Source organism: Scyliorhinus torazame, chromosome 7, assembly GCF_047496885.1.
Source record: "Scyliorhinus torazame isolate Kashiwa2021f chromosome 7, sScyTor2.1, whole genome shotgun sequence".
Lineage (NCBI taxonomy): Eukaryota > Metazoa > Chordata > Chondrichthyes > Carcharhiniformes > Scyliorhinidae > Scyliorhinus > Scyliorhinus torazame.
In genome coordinates this window covers 240,507,162-240,531,640 of record NC_092713.1, presented here as the reverse complement: position 1 = coordinate 240,531,640, position 24,479 = coordinate 240,507,162, and the positions used below count along the sequence as shown (strand labels likewise).

The following is a 24,479-nucleotide window of genomic DNA, read 5'->3' as shown; positions in this document are numbered from 1 at the left end:
TTCCTGCCCAAAGCCAACGCAGTTTTGGCTGTTCTCCACATTTACCAGTCCTGCCCACACTGTTTCCTGCCAAGGGTGGGACTGGAAAGTCTTAGCAAAGGGTTCAGTTTCAAGGAATGTCTGAGGAGGTGGAAGTGCAAAGGCAGAGGGGGTTAAAGGAAATTTCAGAGCTCAGGACTTCAACAGTTGAAGGTGCGGTTGCCATTGGTAAGCTAAAGGAAGGGAGGGAGATATACACAAAAAGTTAGAGTCAAAGAAACAATAGGGTCAGAAATTTCTTTCATCTATTTTCAGGTGAAGAATGGCTGGCATGCTGTCAGGACCTGCCACAGACTGAAGGCTCAAGTGAGCCTCGAACATCATCAGCATTTTTCTGCACAAAATGGTCCACTCACATTGATGCAACAGTCAAGAAAGCCCAACAACGTCTCTACTTCCTACGGAAGCTAAAGAAATTTGACATGACTGCATCAACTTTCACAAACCTCTACAGATGTGCGATAGAGAGCATCCTATCTGGCTGCATCACAGCCTGGTATGGCAACTGCTCAGTCCAAGATCGCAATAAACTGCAGAGTGTGGTGAATTCAGCCCAACGCATCACACAAGCTTGCTACCCCCACATTGATTCTGTATACACCTCCTGCTGCCTCAGGAAAGCAGACAGCATTATCAGAGACCCCTCCCACCCAGGCATTGCCTTCTTTCAGACCCTTCCATAAGGCAGAAGGTACAGAAGTCTGAAGATCTGCACATCCTGACATAGGAACAGCTCCTTCCCTACAGCTACAAGACTCCTCAACGACTCCCCCTTGGACTGATCTGTTCCCTGTAAGAACACTATTCACGACACCATATGCTGCACTTCTCATGTATTTGCTTTGTTTGGCCCCTTGTTCTGCACGGTAACCAATCCCTGTTTGTCGATGTACCATTTGTCAATGTTCGCTGTTGATTATTCTTTTGTCTACTATGTGCGTACTGTGTACGTTCCCTCGGCCGCAGAAAAATACTTTTCACTGTACTTCGGTACATGTGACAATAAATCAAATCAAAATCAGGTCCAGAGGAAATTCACCAGTTGGAAGAGGATATTCGGGGCTGGCATTGGTCCTTGGGAAGATCCAGGGAAGCAGGAGAGGAGAGGGGATATGAAGCCAGGAGGAACCCCCCCCCCCCCAACACCTTGAATCTGGCATGAGGCATCTCATTAACATATGCAATCTGGTGTTGGACATAGTTCAGGTGCCCACTCCACTGGTGCAGGAGACTGCATGGGGAAATTAATGCTTTTTTGCCCTTGTGTAATTTCTCGCACAGAGAGTTCTTATTGAGGGCACAGTGTTGGCAAAGCCATAGAGAAGATCAGAAAGAATTGGAAAGGAAAGGTCACTGACAAACCCAAACAGAGATGAGAAATTTTAATTAAAGTGACTGAGGTTTCAGGAACCAATGTAGGTCAGAAAATCAATGTAAGTCAATGTATTTGGTGGAGGATAGAACACAGGGTTAGGATGTACCAAAATTTACAAAATGTGGAAATTGGGAGACTACCCAGCCAAACCTGGAATTGACAAGCACCAGTGATGAAAGTTTCAACAGTAGATGGGCTGATGCCTGGGTGGGGGCAGGCAATGCTATAAAAGTGGAATTAGGCAATTGTTTTGATGGAGGGGACCAATCTGTAGTTTCTGAACATTTTCAGAAATTCAATCATAAATTTTACATGTTTCAACTTGAAGCAGCACTGTCTTAGATGTATACTCCCGTTAAAAGTTATTTTCCTTCATGGGAATCCTTTGTCAGCTGCATTTGATTTAATTGAATTTCTCCTTTCTGTTCATGGTGCAAGTTGTCACGTTTCATTATGTGGGTATCTCAGCAAACAGTGGTTATAATTCAGTACATTTATTTCCCAGAGCAGGATGTGTTATGCTGCAAGGATACACGGGTAACATTTTTCTAGCCAACGATGAGATGAATCAGAATAATCAACAAAATGTTGATGCTTGTATATAGAATTGTCATGGACCATACGGTTGCCAGTTCAGGTACTAAAAAGAACAGCAAACTGTCCAAGTGCAGCAAATCACTGCAGGAAATCTGAAATAAAAACATACTGAGTGGATCAGGCAGCATTTCTGGAGTGAGGAACCATTACTATCTCAGGTTTATAATCTTTCAATAGAAGATAATTAATGTGTTACAACTTGCCCGGATCCTATTGCTAGGGGCAATTGGTTACCCCATGTTCCTTGGGGAATATGAGGGGTGGGATTCTCCGATATTGGCGCGATGTCCGCCGACCGGCGCCAAAAACGGCGCGAATCAGTCCGGCATCGCGCCGCACCAAAGGTGCGGAGGTCTCAGCATCTTGAGGGGCCGAGCCCCCACCTTGAGGGGCTAGGCCCGCGCCAGACTGATTTCCGCCCCGCCAGCTGCCGGGAAAGGCCTTTGGTGCCCCGCCAGCTGGCGGGAAAGGCCTTTGGTGCCCCGCGAGCTGGCGCGGAAATGACTTTGCCGGGCGGCGCATGCGCAGGAGCGTCAGTGGCCGCTCACGGCATCCCCGCGCATGCGCAGTGGAGGGGGTCTCTTCCACCTCCGCCATAGTGGAGACCATGGCGAAGGTGGAAGGAAAAGAGTGCCCCCACGGCACAGGCCCGCCCGCCGATCAGTGGGCCCCGATCGCGGGCCAGGCCACCGTGGGGGCACCCCCCGGGGCCTGATCGCCCCGTGCCCCCCCCCAGGATCACGGAGCCCGCCCGCGCCGCCTTGTCCCACCGGTAAGAGAGGTGGTTTGATTCTTGCCGGCGGGACAGGCATTCCAGCAGTGGGACTTAGGCCCTCGCGGGCCAGAGAATCGCCGGGGGAGGGCCCGCCAACCGGCGCGGCGCGATTCCCACCCCCGCCGAATATCCGGTGCCGGAGAATTCGGCAACCGGCAGGAGCGGGATTCACGCCAGCCCCCGGCGATTCTCCGCCCGATCTTCCCCAATGAGGTGGGGAAGGGGAGGGGCAATCATTAGCAGTGCAAATGTAGAAATAGAGCTGGCCAGTGTGGTACTGGCTGGAGAGGAAACCAGTAGTGAACTCCTGTCCCTGTGTACATATTGTTGTAAATAAAGTTACTTTCTGTTTGAGTTTACAAACTCGTGCTGGATTCTTTGTGTCCCTCACAAAATACTGGTACTGTGTTCTGTGTATAACATATGCTTTGCTTAGTGTGCTGCATGTTTACAACCTTTACTGCTGGGGAAACCTAAGCTGGTGACACAACATATCCATACCTACTAAGAGATCAGCAGAAAATGAACTCAGCAACTGGTGAGTGAAAGCTCTGCCAGTAATTCTCAATATTGTTTTTTTGAGGTGAATAAATTGAGAAATGAAAGCAAAGCAAAGGTGAATGAACTGTTGCGTTCCTTTGTCTTTTGAGGTGTTTACAAGTTCATTAATCGACAAGACTATTAAGCGATTGAGAATGACGATTCACACAAACATTGTTATTGGGTGGGATTTTTTGGCGACCCACACCATATGTAGCAGAGGGAAAAAATATGGAATGGCAACAGTTATTCTCCAGAAATAACAGCGTCTGATCTAAAGAGAAAAGAAATGCTTTAAGAAAGGCAGGGGAATAGGAATGCATGTTCCCAAAGGTGATGCATTGGCCAGAATCTTGTCAGTACAGTGGTGAATTGATGGGCTAAGAGACGAGAGGGGTGGGAAAATAACAGTAAGTGACATCAGGAGGGAAGCCTGGTCTGTTTATGTTGCTCAGGGATATTCCTAAAGGAGGCCACTCTGGAAGGTGACAGAAAGACAATGAAGCCTGTTAAATAGGCAATTAATTGTGATTTTTACCAGCTTTTTTGATTTTCCAAGTGGTGTTCTACAGCCTCACCAACCCTGTGAGGGGAAAGGCTGGCTCTGCAACTGGCTGCCCTTGTTCATGATCTGTGAGAGACAAAAGAGTGCTGAGATTGTGATCACAGTAAGAAGTCTTACGACACCAGGTTAAATCCAACAGGTTTGTTTCAAACACTAGCTTTCGGAGTACTGACCCTTCCTCAGGTGAAGACTTCTTACTTGTAAGACTTCTTACTGTACTCACCCCAGTCCAACACCGGCATTTCTACATCGAGATTGTGATGTGCATTCCAACATGTCTTTCTGACAGCTCATCATCTGCAGTTCATTAGCGGGATTCTCAGAGCCTCTGCGCCAAAATTGCACTCGGAACGGGGGCGGAGAATGGGGCATCAGACCCGCGATCGGGTCCGACGCTTTACCGCGATTCTCCGTGGACCAGAGACTCCCCGCCAGTCGCGCATGCATGTTTGACGCGCCGTCGATTGGGGGCCATTGAAAGAGGCCCCCGCGGCGATTCTCCACCGGCAGCTGTCCGAGTTCCCGCCAGCGTAGTTCACTCATGGTTCCACCCGGCGGACAATTGGAGTGGCAGCTGCGGACTGTGTCCGCAGCCATCCTGGTTGGGGGGAGCACCAGGACGGCCAGGCTCGCGATCGGGGGCCACCGATCGGTGGGCGCGCGTGATCTGGGGTGTGTGGCCTATATTGTGGGGGCCGGCCCGCTGTGTGGGTCCACCATGTTGCGCGGGGCCGCCGCCACAGGCGGCCACCGCGCGCATCCGTGGATCTGCGGCCGGAAGTGCAGGGCCCTGTTTCGGCAGCCGGAGCTGTGTGGAGCACTCCGGGGCCCTGCAAGCCCCCTTCAAAATGGAGAATCACTCTGTACTTTCTAGAAAAAAGTCCAGAGTGATTCGCGCCAATTTTCTCGCGGGCGTGGGGACAAAGCCCCATTAGCAGAGAATTCCGCCCCATGTGTCCAGTGGTAGACACATAAGCACTATATGGGTCTATTGTGCCCATCCATTGAGCTACTCACACTTCTGTGGCTCTCGCCAAGGTAACAGTAAAGTTGCCATTGTCACGGAGACCATTGGTTGCTTTCTCCTTTCAGGGGGAGAGCTGACCGGTGGTTATTTACACTAAGGATCACCACACCTCAGACAAGGGACAAGGTTGAGAAAGCAGGGCCTTTATGAATACCCCTGCTCCCATACAGGAATTGAACCTGTATGCTGCTGGCCTTGCTCTGCATCACGAACCAGCTGTCTAGCCAAATGAGCTCAACCAGCCCCAGGAGATGAGTTAGTGTTTGTAGTAAATAAAAGCAAATTAATGCAGGTGCTGGAATCTGAAACAAAAACAGAAAATACTGGACAATCTCAGCAGGTCTTGCCAGCGGCGCCGACATCCCGTGACAGAATAAAGAAAAGAAATAGCCATCTTCGATAACACAGAGAAACTGACTAAGATGAGTTAAATTTTAAGGTTAGTTCCCCAATGAGCACTAAATGGGCGTTATGGTAGCACAGTGGTTAGCACTGTTGCTTCAGAGCTCCAGGGTCCCAGGTTTGATTCCCACTTCGGTCACTGTCTATGCGGAGTCTGCACATACACCCTGTGTCTGCGTGGGTTTCCTCCGAGTGCTCCCATAAGTCCTGAAAAACGTGCTGTTAGGTGAATTGGACATTCTGCATTCTCACTCTGTGTACCCGAACAGGTGCTGGAGTGTGGCGATGAGGAGATTTTCACAGTAACTTCATTGCAGAGTTAATGTAAGCCTATTTGTGACAATAATAAAGATTATTTATTTATTTATAGCTAACGTTTTAAGTCTGGATGTCTCTTTGCCAAAATGGATAAGCTCACACTTATCCAAATTGAACACCATCTGCCAAACTTTGGCCCATTCTTCAAGACTATCTATATCCGTCTGTAAACTCTTTATTTCCTCTTCACTGCCTGCTTTCCCATCTATTTTAGTATCATCTGCAAATTTTGCTATGTTACACTCTGACCCTGTTTGCAGATCATTTATATAGATTGTAAACAGTTGAGGTCCAAGGACTGCCCCTTGCGGCACCCCGCTAGTTATAGTTCGCCAGCCAGAGAAGCACCTATTTATCCCGACCTTCTGCTTTCTGTCAGTCAGCTAATCCTCAATCCAATCTAGTACTCTACCCACAATCTCACCTTCTGGATCAGTCTTTTATGTGGCACCTTGTCAAATGCCTTCTGGAAGTCTAGATATACCACACCCACAGGTTCTCCGTTGTCTACCTTGCTGGTTGCGTCCTCATGGAACTCAAGCAAGTTTGTCAAGCATGACTTACCCTTCATAAAACCATGCTGACAATGGTGGATTGAATTTTATGTTTCCAAATGTTCAGTTATCTCCTCCTTAATTATTGATACCAGCAACTTCCCCACCACAGAGGTCAATCTAACTGGTCTACAGTTTCCTACTTTTTGTCTTTCTCCCTTTTTGAATAGGAGCGTCACATTAGCATGTTTCTAATCCACCACGACCTTTCCAGAATTCAAGGAATTTTCAAATATCATAACCGATGCATCCATTATCCCTGCTGCCACCTCCTTTAATACCATAGAGTGCAGAAATTTCTAATATCCTCTACCGTGGAGACAGAGACAAAATATTAGTTCAATGCCTCTGCCATCTCGGAATTCCCCATTATTACCTCACCAGTATCGTCCTCTAAAGAGCCTGCATTTACTTTAACTGTTCTCTTCCTCTTTATATACTTATAGAAGCCTTTGGTATCAGTATTTATGTTTTCCACTAGTTTCCTTTTGTAGTTCACCTTAGCTCTTTTGATTTTATTTTTAGTAGACTTTTGCTGAACCTTAAAGATCTTCCAATTCTCCAGCTTACCACTAGTTTTTGAAGTATGGTATGCCCTAGTTTTTGCCTTTTTGTCCTCTTTGACTTCTATGTTTAGCCATGGAACATTTTCCCCCCTGTACACTTCCTCTTCCACTCAGGGATATACTTTAATTGAGAGGTATTTAATATCTCCCTGAACATCCGCTATTGTTCCTCAACTATCCTATCCTCAATTATTTGTACCCAGTCTACTTGGACAACTCTTTCCTCAGGCCTGTATGATTTTCTCTGCCCAATGTTAAAACTATAGTATGGCACTCTGTCTTCTCTCGCTCAATCTGAATTTGAGATTCTCGCATGCTGTGATCACTCCTTCCAAGAGATTCTGAACGACAATAATATTTATCAACCCTTCTTCGTTGCATAATACTAAATTTAAAATAGGTTGCACCCTGGTCCATTATACATATATAAAGAGCAAGAGGGTATCCAGGGAAAGGGTTGGCCCACTCAAGCTCAGACAAAGGAAGTCTGCACGTTCTCCCTGTGTCTACGTGGGTTTCCTTCAGGTGCTCCAGTTTCCTCCCACAAGTCCCCAAAGACATGCTGTTAGGTAATTTGGACATTCTGAATTCTCCCTCCGTGTATCCGAACTGGCGCCGGAATGTGGCGACTAGGGGCTTTTCACAGTTAATTCATTGCAGTGTTAATGTAAGCCTACTTGTGACAATAAAGATTATTATTAACATACTGCTCTAGGAAACTGTAGTCACCTAAAATAGCTGATTCCCGAGTAAAATGGCCAAACCCTGATGTAAAATGGCGAATGAAGGAGGCTGATGGGAAAATCAGCCAACAGGACTCAAACGGACAGCTGCAGACAGAACAGTGTATTCGGCTCTGGGGAAGTCGGCCCAGACAGATATCTGCAACCATTAGCAGCACATCAACCCAGCCATCTGCATTTTAATCGGCCATCCCCGGGAACAATTGCTACAAATTAGCAATTGAAAGCCGATCCAGACCTCTCGGCGCCAGCAGTGGCTGAGACAAAGAAAGGTGGACGACCACCCCCCCGATCAAGGAATCGCCCCATTATTGGAGCATATCGAACCCAGTGATTGGGCCCAAGTCCAATCACTTGGGACCAGGGTCAAGGTCCATCCCGAGAGGCAGGAAGCCCCTAGGGACTATAAAAATAGGGGCCAAGTTCAGATTGATCCTTCTTCTCCTACTCGCAACCTTGGAGACCCTTCGACGAAAGAATAAGTAAGTGTTACCCCAGCGATCGCTACCAGATAGGTGTTCCAGACTATTGACTCGTACCAGCCTTTGTGAATCCTGCAGGCCAGACCCAATTCGATAGACTATTTGTTTCCCTGACCTGGTGGGCCATCACCAAAGTTAAGTATTGGCTTTAGTGGTAGGTAATAGTCTAGAAGTAGTATTATTGTATAAGTATTTATTGCTGTATATAATAAATGATCGCTGATTTAACATTTACTAAGCGGTGTGCTGCATTATTAATCATTACTGGAGATTGAACCACGTGGTGGTATCAGAAAGCTACCTGCCGACTCGTGAGCAAAGGTGACAGAATTAGAGCTAATAAAACTAAGGCTAATAGGAGCAACATTTTGGCGACATCCTGACGGGACCCGATCTAGAAATGGAAAACCACTCCGGGAGAACCCAAGAAATTTTGAATGAGAATCCAATTGGAAACCAGAAAAACCACAAGTGTTCAAGCGGTTCAGATTAATAATTCATAATTCGGAAGTGTGTGTATGCATGCAAAACTAACAGGGCTATAAGGTAAAACTGATAGATTTTGTTGCGTCAAAACTGTCGGAAGTCTGTATTTTCGGAAATTAGCGCAAGCCGTACCCGCATCTACGACACCACCTTAGCCCCCTGTTCCAAATTTAACCGAAGCAAGCAGATAGGAGAGATGGCCATGCAGGCAATGCAATGCCTCACGAACCCCGGGGAATTTGTGGTCGCAGCGACCAGCAGCAGTAGAGTGGGACAGTGTCCCACTTGGGAAGAGGAAATTCGGAAATACCTCAAGGGCAAAGGATGGCCCATGTGAAATGATTTCTATAATAATGACGACTCAGGTCCCAGAAGTATAGGGCATACTTGGTGGGAGAACATGAGTGAAATCCACAAAAAGAACTTAGCAAAAGCTCGCAAGCCGATGGCAATTGTGTCCTGTTTGGCACAATTGCGAGGCACAGAGGTGGTCGTCAGGACACTCCGCAAAGAAGTAGAGGGCATACATCGTATGAGTAAAGTCAATGTATGCGAGGTGGAGAAAGAGAATCTGGAATTAAGGCGGAAATTAGCAGCAAAGGACGAAGAGGTGGCTGACGCCGAACGGGGTCACCAGTCTTGTCTGGTGCATTTGAGTAGTTTCCAGTCCCAGTACGAAAAGGCTTATCAGGACACGCAGCGTGCAGTCCTGGTGAGGAAAGAAACAGAGAAGCAGGTGGAGACAGAAGCAATGTAGTGATCTCAAGGCAGCCTTGAGAGTGCTCCACGCTGCAACCACGGAACAAAGACAGAGCACCATATACCATGCAAAGTGCCGGAAGCAGATTACAGACCTGCAGTCACTGCTTCCTGTCCAGAAGGGATTTCAAGAAACCTTTGGGAAAAAATTAGACCAGGAAGACGGCCCTGATTGGGAAGAATTACAGGAAACAGCGCAGAGATATATTCAGGGAACATGAGCGCAGGGAAAGCCCCAAAGGAGAAAAGCACCCCCACCCCCAACACAGCAGGTAGTTCAGGCTCCGATGAACCCTGTAACAACCCACCGCACAGACACATCAGACGAGGCGGAATTCCTATATTTCACCTCCCTGACAGTGACCCAATTACACGACGCGTGTGCGAAAATCACACTGTTCCTCCCCGCTTCAGACCCACACCATTTCTTTGCCACCGTCAAACATCAGGTGACCATGTATGGCCTGGATGAGAGAGAGCATGTAAAGCTCATGGTTCTAAGTCTAGATCCATCAGTAGCAGCAGCCCTTCCTGAACCACAGAATGTAGGAGGAGGCACCCTTGCAGAAATGCATACCGCGATCCTGGATGTGATCAGGTATAACCGGGGTGACCCCATAGATGGCCTGAATAAGTGTAGGCAGAAGAAGTCTGAGCACCCCATAGCGTTCGCAGGACGCCTGTGGATTCACTTCGAAGCCGTTTTTGGAGATGTAGACCGTGCCCATTTGTCCCCAGACAATATGGCCAAATGGACCGGCACCCTTATCTCCCATGCCACAGAGGCAGGACAGAATGCCTGTAGTAGTTATGATCCCTCGGAGGAGGCTCATAACGAGAAGTGGGTGGTTAAAAGATTGTCCCACGTTTGGGAGCAGTCTGTTCACAATCGACCCGCCGTTAAAACCACAGAGGAAAAGCAAGCCGCCGCAGACATGCAGGCAGTAAAAGCAACACCTCACAACCCCGCCTGGGTAAATGAGGGAAAGAGCAGCCCCCCAACAAAATCGCAAGAATGTTACAATTGCGGACATTTGGGACATTTTGCCAAAAAGTGCAATGCCCCCAAAAAAACACCGAGAGCCCAACAGACAGGCACTCTGAGTAAGAAAAAGGCAGAGCCCATTCATAGCGTTAGCGCCCGTTCGGATCAGATGGACTTGACCGGAACGGACTGACGGTGTACAGGCTCCCCCAGTTGGGTCTGCGATACCCTTTGGGATAGGTCAGGACGACCCGTAGTCGCAGCAAAAATTCGGGGACAGCCTATCGAGGTTCTTTGGGATACAGGAGGGTCCCGCACCACCATAAATTCCTCCACCCTTTGTCAGTACACGTGGCCCACTACAGCCACTATCACCCTCAGCGGCTTTACAGGCCACTCACAGCAGGGACACAATACAGCCCCTGTACCCATTCAAATAGGAAACATAACCACAAAACACCCCGTACTTTTAGTAGACCTGCCCCACACAGCAGAACACATTCTGGGAATAGACTTTATGAATTCCCACCACCTATCCTTCGATCCAGTCAACCAGTGTGTCTGGAAGATGGCAAAATCCGCTAGAGCCCTCGCAACGCTCAACATAGGGGACTATATGAACAAAATTAGCGCAGTAGGCGAGTTTTGGTTCAACCCCACCACACTCAGCACAGACCGGCAGGTTAGGGCAATCCTGCAAAAGAACAGGGCAGCATTCGCGACCCACAAGCACGACTGTGGACGGATGACTGGCTCCGTACAAGTAACAGGACCCTAGACCCCCAAAACAGTACGGATTCCCCCTAGAAGCAGAGGGAGAAATCCTAAAAGTTATAGAGAGCTTATTAGAGCAGGGCGTACTAAGACCGGTAGCCTCTACTAATAATGCCCTGATTTGGCCAGTGAGAAAGCCCGACGGATCATGGCGCTTGACCATTGATTATCGGGAACTCAACAAAGTCACCCCCGCAGCAGCCCCCACCGTAGCAACAAGTCCCGAGACCATGCTCAAACAGGGACTCAATTCCCGATATTTCAGTTTTGGACGTCAGTAATGGATTCTGGTCCATTCCATTGGCAAAGGCGTGCCAGTATTGCCTTCACTTTTAAAGCACAGCAGTACACGTGGACATGCCTGCCACAAGGATTCCACAACTCCCCCTCCATTTTCCACCGACAGCTGGCAAATGGACTAGCAAAATGTTCTCACCCCGAATGTCTGGTACAGTATGTAGATGATCTACTACTGTAGACAGACACTAAGGAAGAGCACATTGAGCTTCTGTCCGAACTCCTGGAATTGTTACATTCCATTGGCTGTAAAGTAAACCCCAAAAAGGCCCAGATTTTGGAAGAAAAAGTGGTATATTTGGGTACAATTATCACACACGGCAAACGCGAGCATAAAAGAATTGACTCGATCGCTAAATTGCCCCTTCCCCTGAACGTTTCAGCCCCCCGGTCATTTTTAGGACTGGTTGGCTACTGCCGAAACCACATTCACGGTTTCGCCAGTAAGGCAGCGCCCCTCTCAGACCTTCTAAAGAAAGAAGCCCCCTGGGAATGGCTTCCGCAGCATACAGATGCTGTGGAATCTTTAAAACAAGCGCTCATAGCCGCCCCCGCACTACAAGTTCCAGACCCGCTTTCCCCTTACGCCATATAGGTAGCGACCACATACCGCACCCTTTCAGCCGTGCTCCTGCAGGAACGGCACGGCCAGTTAAGACCCGTGGCTTATGCCTCCCGAATTTTAGATGCTGTGGAGCAGGGATTTTCAGCCTGTGAGAGGCACCTGCTCGCAGTTTTCTGGGCAGTCCAGTACTTTTCCTATATTACCGGACTGAACCCCATCACCATTCTGACCGAGCACACCCTCACCCAACTTTTACTGGACGGACGACTTAAGGACGGTACCGTCAGCCAAATACGCGCAGCTAGGTGGATTCTTCTCTTGCAAGGACGGGGCATCACAGTAAAACGGACAAAGACTCACACATACTTAGCGGACAATTTACAGTACCCTGGAACCCCCCATGAATGTGAAATCATCTCTCCACACCATAATACAGGCCCCTTTATAGCTAAAACACCCCCCAGAAAATTAGCAAATCCATCTCAAAGCCCCCCTCACCCGGACACGTGTGACTCCATTAAGATTTATGTGGATGGATCTTCCACAGTCTTAGATGGGCAACGCATAACAGGTTGCGGGATTTATGTGGAGGACGTGCAGGGACGCGCCCTCGAGGAGATAGCATTAAAACTCCCCGGCCACTTAGGCGCGCAGGCGGCAGAGCTTGCGGCCATCGCGTACATTGTAGAGCACCCAGATTACTTCCCCAACCCAGCAGACATATACTCAGGCAGCCAAGATGTCTGCAACAGCCTCACAGAATTTCTGCCCCTGTGGGAAACAAGAGGATTTGTTTCTGCGAATGGGAAAGCCCTCCCCTTAGCCCCATTACTCCGCCATATTCTACAAAAAGCCTAGAACAGGACTTTTGGCATTATAAAAGTCCGCAGCCACCATCATTCCTCCCCCCCTGGAAATGTAAAAGCCGATGCACTGGCTAAGGCAGGATCCAGGCATGGGTACTTTTGGAAACCCCCCGAAAGCGCGCCAGTGAGTGCACCAGTGAGTGCAGTTCAGGTCACGCAGACTAGGATCGAGGATCTAGTAGAGGCCCAGAAGCAGGATAGCGCTCTCACTGAGATTGTGAAAGGAAAGTTTCCAGCCTCCTACGAAAGGTTCAGAAATACACTGAGCACACATGACGGTGTGGTGTTAAAGGACACCCTTTATGTAGTTCCTGAGCAGGATAGGAACCAATTAATCTGTTTATTCCATGATGGTCATGAACACCAGGGAATCGATCCCACCACAGCCCACCTCAAACAGCTTTGTTGGTGGCCAAATCTCAAGGAAGATGTAAGCCACTACATTGAGAATTGCCTTATGTGCGCGCAGAACAACCCCGATAGATATGCCAAAAAGGCCCAACTCAGCCACACCCGACCCGTTAACGGCCCCTGGACTAACCTCCAGATTGATTTTATAGGTCCATTGCCCCCTTGCAGAAATGGCTATAAATACGTTCTGGTGGTCATAGACACTTTTACAAAGTGGGTGGAAGCATTTCCAGCCCGCACCAAGACCGCGAAAAGCACAGCCAAGATCCTAACCCACCACATCTTTACAAGATGGGGACTCCCCCGCAGTATTGAATCGGACCAAGGTTCTCACTTTACGGGACGGGTCATGCAGAACGTCCTCACGATATTTGGCATAACCCAAAAATTCCACATTGCGTACCACCCACAGTCAAGCGGAGCGCATGAATCGGACCCTAAAAACCACCCTCCGAAAAATGGTCCAGCAGAACAACACCACTTGGGACTCAGTCCTCCCTTTTGCGCTGATGTTTTTGCGTAACACTATTTCCACCTCCACAGGTTACACCCCACACACTCTTATGACCGGACGCCCCATGAAAGGGACAGAATACTTGTTAGGTTTAGACCTGACCAGCCCTGAAGTTACGGCCCTCATCCACGAGAAAGCCGTGGAGCAATTCGTTGCTAATGTAAAAACGGCTCAGTTAGCAGCCGCAGTCAAATTGGGCACCAAAAAGAAACAGAGCAAGGCCTGTTTTGATAAGGCAGTGCATGCAACGGAGTATGATATAGGACAGCAAGTGATATTGTCTGTATACAACCCCAGCATATTCCTGTCTCCGAAATACTCGGGTCCGTACTCCATTACGGATAAAGTAAGCCCATCGGTATATAAAATTAAATACCCAAATGGTAAGACTGCGTGGTTTCATATCAACCAGTTAAAGGCTTATGGAGCACAGTCAAACCACGCCCACCATGCTTGATGCAGCAGACCACACCCCGCCCACAGCCAACGTAACCAGACCAACCCCCACCATGTCCAGCCCAGACACGGACTCGCCCTCGACTCCACCCCCAAAATCTACACTCCGCCCCGGAACGCCCACAGACTGCAGCAGCTGAGTCAGCGACTGTGACTTGGACGATAGCCACAGCACGCCTCCCTACTATCCCCATACACCCGGACCCACACCCAGCGACTCCGATTTCGGCTCCAGTGATCCCTTCATGATCACTTTTCTAAACAAATCCCACCACCGACCACCGAACCACACGGACGACCCCGACTTTGTCCCCACACAACTCGACACAACTCATTGGCACCGCGACAACTCCTACAGACTCGTCCGCAACGACGAGAGCAACCCCAACTCACACCAAGCAGCCCTTTCAGCCCTAATCCACTCCAGAGTTTGGCACCCGGGAGAAGGGGACGACCTCGAGTCTGACTCCCAAACCGCTAACCCCTTTGCGACCCTGTTCGCAACAGAGAACTGAGGTGTCCACATGATGTTTAAAGGAAACACTTGGGAGAAGTGTTGTCCTTCCTGATGGAACCTGCAGGATGTTTTATGTTGTTCGTACGTTTGTTTTGTGTTGTTCGTCCTACAGGAATTTTTTTCCAGCCACCTGTTCAGCGGTACCAACTTATCTGCAGATACCTGGTCAGCAGACCGGACGCTTGTTCAGTGGAACTAGCTTGTCTGCAGACACTTCAGCTGATACCGGTCGGGTACCAGACGCACGATCATAACTGCTCTTCTGATTCAAGGATAGAATCACTGTAGCAACCCCACCATGGTGACTACGTTTTTGCCCGTTCTTGTCGGTTGCTCAGGCAGTGGAGAAACGGCGTGAGACCCGCCCTGCCTGGGGACCCCCCCCGTTGGTCAAACACGCTCGGGTAGGGGAGATACGGCATTGGTAGCTGTCCTACCCGGGGACTCCATCCAAATCTTACCCGTCGCGGCCCATACGCACCTCATTTGGCATTTTTCATTTCAAAAAGTTTTTATTTGTTTAGGCGACCGTTAGGTTGCTGCCATATGCTATTTACATCCTGGAACATTTGGATGGTAAATCAGCACTGGTCCGTCATTGGGAAGTGTGCCGTGTCCTAAAATTTGTTTTGGAAAAAAAAAATGAGGGAGTCACACATAGTGACCAATTATAAGGGTATAATTGGCCCCAAAAGGACAGACACACTGACACACCGGATATTAAACCAAGGTAGTTTCAGATACTATGCTTGTTTTTACAGAACTCCAGAGGCTCCAGGACCGGAGAAAACAAAAGAACACAAGAAGGAAAAGGAAAGAGGACAGCCAGGACAGCCATGAGGACTTCTTTCATCGTGCTCAACACTCTTTTGATGAACATTTGGTTGCGCGGGAACGCGGACCCCATTACTTCAAACCTCCCTGCCGTTAATGTTTCACTGCCCCGCAGTACCCAAAGCCCAGTCACCAGTGACACTGCATCTTCCTGGTGTGCCAGGTTCATAACCTGGTACTCCCTGTCCTACGTGATTGAAGCACTGTTAGCGTTGGCGATACTCTGCTGTGTAGTGCAGACTATGCGCCTCCGCAAATGGAGAAGGAGAGCGTACCGCGCTCGAACCCCGGTATATCGGATCCGATCCCCTATATGCGGTTATGACCAGACCCCCGACCCCTGCGACCTACAACAAAATAATAAAGAACATGCACTTGCGTTTTTACTGTAAATAAAAGATGTACAAAGCTTTTCATGAACAAAAAAAAAGTATGATCCTGAGCTTGACTGCCAAGCCAGGAAAGAGTATATTAAATGTTGTGATTGTTGTTGTATGTTTTAGGAAGATAGGATAATGCAATGTTTAGTGAGTATAGTGTATTTAGGTAAAATTAGAGGTTCCAAGTTTTTTTATGTTGTAAATGTATGCCCCTGCCTGACATAGTGCCCTTAGAATTGTTTAGGTAAAAAAAAATTGTGCATAGCTAGGGTCAGAGCAGTGGCCATGTCGGAGGTGTCCCCCCCGGTCAGGGAATGGAAAGAACAAATTTAAGTGATCCTTCACGCTTCGCGTTAGGATCACAAGGAGGGTTTGTAGCCACCTAAAATGGCTGATTCCCGAGTAAAATGGCCAAACCCCAATGTAAAATGGTGAACGAAAGAGGCTGATGGGAAAATCAGCCAACAGGACTCAAACGGACAGCTGCAGACAGAACAGTGTATTCGGCTCTGGGGACGTCGGCCCAGACAGATACCTGCAACCATTAGCAGCACATCAACCCAGCCATCTGCATTTTAATTGGCCATCCCCGGGAACAATTGCTACAAATTAGCAATTGAAAGCTGATCCAGACCTCTCGGCGCCAGTAGTGGCTAAGACAAAGAAAGGTGGACGACCACCCCCGATCAAGGAATCGCCCCATTATTGGAGCATATCGAACCCAGTGATTGGGCCCAAGTCCAATCACTTGGGACCAGGGTCAAGGTCCCCCCCGAGAGGCGGGAAGCCCCTAGGGACTATAAAAATAGGGGCCAAGTTCAGATCGACCCTTCTTCTCCTACTCGCAACCTTCGAGAACCTTCGACGAAAGAACAAGTAAGTGTTACCCCAGCGATTGCTACCAGATAGATGTTCCAGACTATCGACTCGTAACAGCCTTTTTGAATCCCCCAGGCCAGACCCAATTCGATAGATTATTAGTTTCCCTGACCTGGTGGGCCATCACCAAAGTTAAGTATTGGCCTTTAGTGTTAGGTAATAGTCTAGAAGTAGTATTATTGTATCAGTATTTATTGCTGTATATAATAAATGATCGCTGATTTAACATTTACTAAGCGGTGTGCTGCATTATTAATCATTACTGGAGCTTGAACCACGTGGCGGTATCAGAAAGATACCTGGCGACTCGTGAGCAAAGGTGACAGAATTAGAGCTAATAAAACTAAGGCTAATAAGAGCAACAAAACAATCCCCCATACTCTCTATGAAACCTCCCTTGAGACTATCCTTGCCAATTTGATTGATCCAGTTACAAATGCATGTTACAAATCATCTGTAACATTACTGCTGTGCCCTTCTCACAAGCCCTCATTATTTCTTGGTTTATATTATGCCCCACTTTGGAAGTATTGCTCAGGGGCCTGGAAATTACTCCTACCCAGGAGTTTTTCCCCTTGCTTTTAATTTCCGCCCAGATCGATTAAACATTTTGGCCCTTCATACCAATATAATTTCTTAATACAGCCTTGATGTCATCTTTAACCAATAAAACAACTCCACCTCCTGTTCCATCTTGTCTATCCTTTCAGAATACTGTGTACACTTGGACATTCAGAGCGGGATTCTCTGATCCTGAGGCAAAGTGTTGACGCCTTCGTAAACGCCATCGCATTTCTCGACGGCGTCAACAGGCCCCCAGGAGCAGTGATTCCGAGCCCTTCAGGAGGCCAGCATGGCACTGGAGCGACCAACGCCGCTCCAGCTGCCGATACTGGCATCAAATGGGCGCCGCAGGCCTGTGCATGCGCAGTGGCACCGGCGCCAACGCGCGCATGAGCGGTGGCTTCCTTCTCCGCGCCGGCCCCGACACAACATGGTATAGGGCTACAGGGGCCGGTGCAGAGCAAATGAGGCCCCCAGCCCGAGAGGCCGGCCAGCCGATCGATAGGCCTCGATCGCTGGCCAGGCCACAGCGGTGGCCGCCCCCCGGGGCCGGACACCCCCTCCGCACCCACCAGGCCGCCCCTGAAAGGATGCACACCGAGGTCCCGGTGGGTAAGACCACACGTGGACACCGCTGGCGGGACTTGGATATTTTTTGCGGCCACTCGGCCCATCCCGGGCGGCGAATCGCCAGAGGGCCGCGTGGAGCGGCCCCCGACCAGTACCGCGCCGACTGCACCGTTGCCAATGGCACCCATTCTCCGCTCACCGGAGAATCCGCGGACCGGCGTCGGGGCGGCATCACACGATTCGCGCCCGGCCCGCATGGGCTGAGAGAATCCCGCCCTCAATCCCAGTCCCTGTCCGCCTGCAGCCATGTTTTAGTAATCCTCACCAAATCGTACCCATTTGTCTTTATTTGTCCCATCAGCTCACAATGGGATCTGTCAGCTCCTACATCATGCAGCTACAGCACATTGCCTGTCCAACCATCTCTACTTAATTAATTAATAAGTTTTGCAATTTTTTTTTCAAATTTAGCACATACTCCTTACCAACCGATCAGGTCACAGCTTTCCTGTGATGTTAGTTTTTCTACTTCTTTCAGCTTCACTGGATTCCCCGATACTCACTGCTCCGATGCTCTGCCTCCAAGACTGCTACCTAGAGACTAGTCCGCGAATTCCCGAGGTAAGTTACTTTATATACTCACCGCTCTGATGCTCCGCCCTCCAAGACTGCTCCCTGGAGACTAGGCCATGAATCCCCGAGATAAGTTACTTTATATACTCATCGTTTCGATGCTCCGTCCTCCGAGATTGCACCCTGGAGACTAGGCCATGAATCCCTGAGGTAAGTTACTTTATATACTCACTGCTCTGATGCTCTGCCCTCCGAGACTGCACCCTGGAGATTAGGCCACGAATCCCCGAGATAAGTTACTTTATATACTCACTGCTCCGATGTTCTGCCCTTCGAGACTGCTCCCTGGAGACTAAACTGCGAATCCCCGAGGTAAGTTACTTTATATTCTCACCGATCCGATGCTCCGCCTTCCGAGACTGCTCCCTGTTCTGTTTTAATTTCAGATTTCCAGCATCTGAAGTATTTTATTTTAGTCTAAAATGTATAGACTTGATCCCCAAAATACTATGAGAATTTTAACCTTTTGCATATGTTTACATTTACTTTATTTCTGTTCTTTCTTGTTTACGCTGTATGTAAAGGAGTTCTGATTTACTTGTCCATTGAAGGCGTACTAACTGCAGGGTTTTTCTCAGTAAATAGGAATATCAATGACTTGGCTAAAATAGCTCTCTTTGATATTCTCATCAGGCTTTCTACCACAGGCCAATCCTGCTTGGAAACATTAAAAACTGACAATGCTTCAACAAATTACACTATTAAACTAAAATGATGTTTACTTGGTAAATTAAGTTGAAAGGTGAGTCTATTTGCAATTCCATACTTGACATTTCTCTGTAAGTTAAATACATAGCACAGAAAGGAAAATTAATTAAAATTATATTTTTGCCTCATTTAGACAGTTAACTTGCAGTCCGAATGAAGTTAGCAGAATAAACCTTGTTGAGTTGAAAGTACTGCCTTATGTTGGTGCATAAAAGCACCATTAACATTTCTTTTCCATGCTGTCACAGGTTCAGGGCAGACTGCAATACAATCTCAGTCTGGAATCCATCTATTAGAACAACTCTTTCAGTTGCCAGTGTGCTTCCAAAATATCCTTTATTTTCAAATGTTCACGACATGCCTCGAGTGATAATAAAATGATGGTACTCCTGAGAAAATATAATTTATTTTCATTTTTAGGTAATCTAATCATTGAAAATGTAATACATTTCCTATGGGACAAAATGTTCCAATAGAGAATGGGTTTATACTGCTAATAATGCTACCATAGTATGAAATTATTTTGAATGCCCAATAAACCAATTATTTTATGCCAAGATATGGAAATAGTACTGTGAATATGTTGCTTTCTTTCTGTTGCAGAACCTGTGCCTTGAAGAGACAAGAATGACAACACTATTGGTCACAGAAGAACTCTCCTGAGCATTGTTGGATCAACAGATTAATTGCACAATATGTTAATGTGATGAAATAAATGCATTGAACTGATTACTCATAATGATTTAATTTCACATTAATGGAAAATGATTCAGATGCTCAAGTGTCAACGCCCAGTCAAACTGCCGGTATGAACCATTCAGTTCATATGCATTTCACAGCAACAGTTGGCAGTTATCCTTAATGAAATGGTTTCATGTAAATTGTCAGTGTCAACTATGCCCAGGTCCACTAAACTGGTCATGTCGCTTGACACAGAAGCGCTTTAAAATGTATGTGTCTTTGAATAGATTGTAAGATTCTGGTCCAGGAGTTACAGGTTGCCCAAAAAGCAGGCCATGCTCATCTTGATTTCCAAGTAGTTTATTAAATAGATTATTAAGAAGCAACAGTTTAAAAATTATGTATAAGCTAAATAGACAGAAAATGCATATGACCCACTTAAGTTTACTGGTCGCAAAGGATGAGTGGGTGCTGATCTCTGTCGCTGGTGGCGGCAGCATTCTGCTCTCTAGCCAAAGTGTTAAGGAGCTCTTTCCCCGGTCTTCATCCATCTGAAGAAGGTTGTACACACTAATTCTCTCAAGCATCCATTTATATACCTTGGGTGAGATCTTCCGGCTGTTCACGCCAGCAGGATCATCCGGTCCTACCAAAGGTGCAAACCGCTGCAGTTTTCCCAGCATTGTGGGGTGGATTCAATGGAAAATCCCATTAACAGCGGCAGGACAAGAAGATCCTGCCTCCGGCTCATGCCACCATGGGGAGGCCAGAGAACCACGCTTATTTCTAGGAGCTGGCACTTACTGTATATCAATCACTTGTTGATAATATTTTACCACGGGATTACCTCCTGCCGGACACTTCTATGGATAAGTGAGTTCATTTTATCAGCTCAGAAATATGTAAATGGAGGCCTTTACCAGCCAGTGCGATCCCTGAGAGCACCATGGCTATTATCTTTGTTTACCTTTGCACCTGGCTGCTAAAAACTGTTTGTCCCAAAGAGGAAGAGAGGGAAGGAAAAAAGGATTTCACAATTGTTGATTCTAGGATTCTTCAAGCCATCATTTCTTATAGAATACATGAACATTTGTGAGTAATTGTGCTTTTTTTGCATTTTGTTCACCAGAATATGTATTTTAACAATGCTCTATCAATATAAAACTTGAATTTTGATAAAAAGATAATCTGAGAAAGGATGTACTGCCAACTACACAATCGAGCTATGTTGTGTATGAATTTCAGTGTCAATGTAATGCCAGGCTGCATGACTCAATGATTGGCTAATTGAATCAAAGAGCAAGTTCCTTTAGTTGACTGTAATATGCAGAGCATTGATCATATGCACCCAGCCCACACCTGCAAACCCCATAACAAAATGTCTATAGTTAGATGTGATTGAGCAGCCCTCACTGAACAATGTTGAGTGCCCTCGTAGTTATGCCTTCAACCAATTTAAGAGAATCAGTTGAGTTTGTAATGTAGCTCATTTATGCTTGCTTGAAGTGACATAAATTCAAATACAGATGGCTGGATTTTCCGTTCCTGTTACAAAGGGCAGGTTTCGTGGACTTCCACGATAGCAAAACTGGCACCGCACCTGGACCGATTCAACGACTGTTAAGGGGCTAGCAGCAGCGCCACATGGAAAATAATTGACTCCAATGAGAAATAATGCGGGATTCTCTATGTTCGCAAGTGACACTCAGGAGGCTGACAAGTTGCAGCAGCATATATACACTTCACTGCCCACACAAACCATCCCAGCCAACAAGATGGCAGCAAGACGTGCAGCCCCACTCTTCAAGGATGCCGAGCTTAAGACCCTGCTGGATGCCATGGAGGAGAAGCAGGCCACCCTGTACCTCTGGCCCGGGAAGAGGCTGCAAGCTGCCACCATTTGATGTTCTTGGGCGCAGGTGGCAGAGGCGGTCAGTGCCACCAGTACTGTACAAACTCTTCAGGGCGGCCAAGGTGAGGAGGCAGCACTGTGTCCCTGGCACCAACCCCCATCCCACACACCTGTGACCACCCCACCCACCCGGAGGCAGCCGAACCCCCACCCTGCACCACATAGCGGCCGCCATGGCCAGGTACACATGCCATTGAAGCCACCAGCAACCCACCCTGGGCTGCATGTGTTGGACTGTCCAACACTGTGCATTTCCTGTTTTTTCCCCCACAGCCCCCCGCGATGAGGCCGCCCATAACCGCCAAGATCGGGAGAAAACTGGAGGGGGAACGCCGGATCTGCGGCGGAGTAGCCGGAGTGGAGATCAGCCGCGGGTGAGGAAGTGAGACCCTGCTTAATTGTGGTTCCTCATGCCACGTGTATCAACCCGCCCAACAACACCCACACACCCACATCACCCTCACCCACAGTCTCACTCCCACCACTTTCCCCCGGCCTGCAGTCTAATCATGCGTCTTGTCTTGTCTCTTGCAGGAGCTGCTGGTGATGGAGTGAGTCGTTCTGGTGTCCCCCGTCCCCAGCTCTCGCCAGTGCCACAACCAGAACCCCCACCCTCCCCGTGTGCCAGGCAGCAACGACGACATCGACACGGATGATGCCATCTCCAGGGAGTAACTGCCGTCCAAATGGGTTTTGGGTTTCTGCAACAGACAGTCACATTGATTGTAGAGATGCAGTTGCAAAGACGGGGACTACATGAGGGTTTGTCGACGAGCATCCAGCACTTGGAGGCAGAGGTGGGGGTGTCCAACCGTGTGCAGGAGCAGGAAATGGTGCCAACCATGGTGCCACCCAGGCCAACACTGCATGGGTGGTATCCACAGTGGAGGCCTTGGGGGTCAGGGTTTTGGCTATGGATCAGCATGTACAAGGTCTGGCACTCCTTGCAGTCGCTGGGTGAGGCCCAGGACAGGGCTGCCCTCTCACAGCCTGTCATGTGTCAGAGCCACCTAGACATTGCAGCGGTGCTCCTGAGAGTGGCCCAGTCACAGCGGGTTATGTCTGAGAGCATCGGTGATATTGCCCAGGTGCTTGCCGATGTGGCGCAGTCCCAGCGGGAGATGGCATAGTCACTGGCCAAAGAGGCACAGACCCAGAGGATGGTGGCACAATCACAGCGTAATGTGGCGCAGCCACAGATGGAGGTGGACCACTCCCTGTGCTCCATGACCAAGAGCATGCAGATCCTGGCCGAGACCAGAGTGGGCCTCCATGACTGGCTGCAGCAAGTTGCGCAGTGCAACAGGGGATCGCTCTACTTGCACCCCCGTCCCATGGAATAGGCCAAGAGCCACTAGGCACCCCAAGGGACGAGGAGGTGATGGGGCCCAGGCCAGTGACTCGCACAGGGAAGGAGCCAGAACACAGCAGAATCTCTGACTTCCCCCACACTTATTCCTGGCGCATATGGTGGGCAGCGGGCAGAACAGTGCGGTGCCATGCCATCTGGGAATCCCGAGCAGCAGCCGCTGACCCCAGAAGACGTTTGCCAACGGGGACCTTGGTTGTAGGGCGGGAATCGCAGCAGGCCGCCTCCATTCCTGATATACTGTGTGGGGACCCACCTAGATATCGCGTTATGGCACCTAATATCAGAACGTTAGGCAACAATTAAGTTAGCACGGGTGCAGGTCACCGATTCGTGATAGGGGCTAGGGCTTGTATATGTATATATTTGTTCACATTAAACACCTGTTAACACTGTTACAACTGCCTTGGTGCTTTGTTAGATGGATGTGAGGCGTGGACTGGCCAGAGAGGGGCGTCGGGCGTGGGGGGGGGGGGGGGGGGGTATGGGGGGATAATGGGCAGACGTTGTGGATGGACTGAGCTCCTCAACCCACCCCTCCCCCCCCGCCCCCTCAACCCTCCCACCCCTGCCAAATCAGGGATTCGATGGGACCGTGTGATGGAATGGCCAGCTAGCATGCAATGATCTCACGGGTGGACGGTGGAAAGCGCTACCGTGGACAGGAGTCAGACGTTGTCAAACGATGCAGAGCACCAGAGCACATCGCAGAGCAGATTGTCATCATCCTCATCATGGACCAGACCCGCTGTTATTACCAACACAGACCCCAGACCCCTGTAGATTGGTACAAAAACTAAAATAACATGGGATTCGGAGTTGGCTGCCGAGATGAATACAGGAATAGTTTGGTTATAGAAGACGGAGAGTAGCGATGGAAGGGTGTTTTTTAGAATGGAGATCTGCAACTAGTGACGTTCCGCAGGGATCAGTGCTGGGACCTGCTGTTTGTAATATATATAAATGATCTGGAGGAAAATGTGGGTGGTCTGATTAGTTAGTTTGTGAATGACACAAAGATTGGTGGAGTTGCTAATAGTGTTGAGGATTGTCAGAGCATACATGAAGATTTAGATAGATTGGAGATTTGGGCACACAAATGGCAAATGGAGTTTAATACAGACAAATGCAAGGTGATGCATTTTGGAGGATCAAATCTAGAAATGAATTATACTGTTACTGGCAGAACCCTTAGGAGCATTAACATACAGAGGGATCAGGGCGTGCAGGTCCACACACAGGCCACACAGGTGACTAAGGTGATTAAGAAGGCACACGGCATGCTTGCATTCATCATCCAGGGCACTGAGTACAGGAGATGGGCAATCATGTTGCA

The 24,479-nt window shown here is 48.5% G+C and overlaps 1 long non-coding RNA gene across 1 annotated transcript; it reads left to right on the top strand.

Annotated features, from left to right (window-relative positions):
- Positions 1 to 18,387: 18,387 nt before the first annotated feature.
- LOC140427460 (uncharacterized) lies at positions 18,388 to 19,883 on the top strand. Its single transcript, XR_011948502.1, has 3 exons — positions 18,388 to 18,461; positions 19,107 to 19,215; positions 19,785 to 19,883. It is a non-coding gene; the product is annotated as an uncharacterized lncRNA (long non-coding RNA).
- The last annotated feature ends 4,596 nt before the right edge of the window (positions 19,884 to 24,479 follow it).